The sequence below is a fragment of the Gymnodraco acuticeps genome, unplaced genomic scaffold (assembly GCF_902827175.1).
Source record: "Gymnodraco acuticeps unplaced genomic scaffold, fGymAcu1.1, whole genome shotgun sequence".
Taxonomy (NCBI): domain Eukaryota; kingdom Metazoa; phylum Chordata; class Actinopteri; order Perciformes; family Bathydraconidae; genus Gymnodraco; species Gymnodraco acuticeps.
In genome coordinates this window covers 601166-603215 of record NW_022989892.1, presented here as the reverse complement: position 1 = coordinate 603215, position 2050 = coordinate 601166, and positions in this window count along the sequence as shown.

Genomic DNA, 2050 nt, shown 5'->3' with positions numbered 1-2050 from the left:
CCGGTTACCGATGCCTTCCTTCCCATCTCAGAAGTTGCCCTGGCAGAAGTTTGCCGCCCTGGCAGAAGTTGCCCTGGCAGAAGTTGCCCTGGCAGAAGTTGCCCTGGCAGCCGCGTTACCTGCCTAAGTTCATGAACAAGAAGCGGCAGCCAAACCTCATTGATTATGAAACTGTTGCCCAAGGAGTTGCTTCCCAAATGGCTTCAAATGGGTAAGTTTAGCTAATGCTGTTTTAATTGGAAAGATAGACAGAATCTGTGTAATCTGGCCACCTTGACTTTCTTCCAGGTACAGTACCAATGGTGACGAAAGAGGCTATGAACTTGCTCAAGTCCAGAGCAGCAATGGGCAGGGTATGTATTTGAACTCTGTAATATGACTCAAGCTTTTAAATACTGATTTTACAAAGTCTGTTTTTGTGTTTAGGTGACACTGAAGGTTCGTCAAAGACTGCTTTCAACTGAGCCCTGTATTGCCCTTTCAAAATAAAAAAAGTTTATCAATTCATTGTTTACTATTTTGTTTATTCCCTCATACAATCAAAATCCTGTCTCTACAACATTCGTTTGTTTTGATGAACGGAAGGAGCAAGTATTTTCAAAAGCTGAAGGGGCTTTAATTTTTTTTAACTGAAAAGTTGTTTTCACTTAAATCCATCGTTCTCCTCAGGACGGTAACACAACTACAGACATTCTGTAATGCTGAAGATTAACCTACCAAAAGATTTACAAATTGGCAGAAAACGTTAACATCTAAGTCTAAAAGCATTTTATTTATGTATTACAATATGCAGTATTTGAATGTAAATGTTTAATTTTACATAATGGTTTACCATCAGCATTTATTGCACTTTTATTCTTCCCTATATTTATATTACTTGCATTAATATAATGTACACTATTACAGTGTTGCTATTGAGCATAATGACACAGCCCTAATGAGATATTCCTAAATTGACTAAAGAATTTGTTTGCAGAGGAAAGTACTTTCAGTTTAATCTAATTTCACCCACTTTTCGAATTATATAAATCCCGTTTTTATTACAACGCAGAATTAATTGTTATCATAAATGATATCTTTCTACTTGAGGTCACACGGTTAGTGCTAGATCGTATACCTCCTGGGTTTTAGGCGGCGGAAAGTGACGTAATCGTGGATGAGAAGCGAAAAGTCGGCAACTTTTGCAGCAACTGACAGCACATCTGGTAGTAAAAGTAGACACATTTAATTTAATTTTGCATGAGCTCTTCGCGACTCTGGGAGTCCCGCAGGAATCCGGAGGAACAGTGAAGAGGAGTGAGAGGGAGCACACTCGTAAACAAATCTCCCCCCTTTTTTTATTAAAATAAACCTCGTACTGTGTCACTGTAATCCGAAATCAAACGCATCTAACGATCTAGCACATAGGCTGTATAGTCTAGCACTAACAGAGGTCACAACTGCTGTAAAAAGTCAGCTGCTAATGATCGGCACTTTGTTGGACCAATTAGCAGTATACGTCACGAACCTTAGTGCGTGTAGCCCAGCGCCTATTGGATCACAGAATCGGCCAATCGGAAGAAGAAAACTCCAATGGGCGGAACCGGAAACACACGTTTCAGACAATTTCTGTCAAGTAAAACAGTGAGCCGTAACAGCTCTCCTAAAACATTACAGCCGCTTCTAAACCCGTATGAACAGCTATATTTGATAATTGCCAAAGTACGGATCTGTTGTCGAGGTTACCGCTTACTATATTATATCTCATATCTCAGAAGGTAAGATTTAATTCAGCTCTGGTTTGCTAGCATGCTAATGCTAATATATATTAAAGGAGCAGCCGGTTAGCTTGATCCCTGAGCTAACGTTTACATCCATTGAAATAAACACAAGGTCTGGGGGGGGGGCTTATTTTCCTTGTTTATGGTGTGAATTTGTTGACTACTACTTGTTGGGAATCATCTGTTTTGTTCACATGTGATGTATACGTACATTTAGCCTCCGCTGGGCGTCTTTTGAAGCCAGTTTTTACTGTCGTTGTCTCTCTGTGTTCTTCTCTCAGTAAGTCATC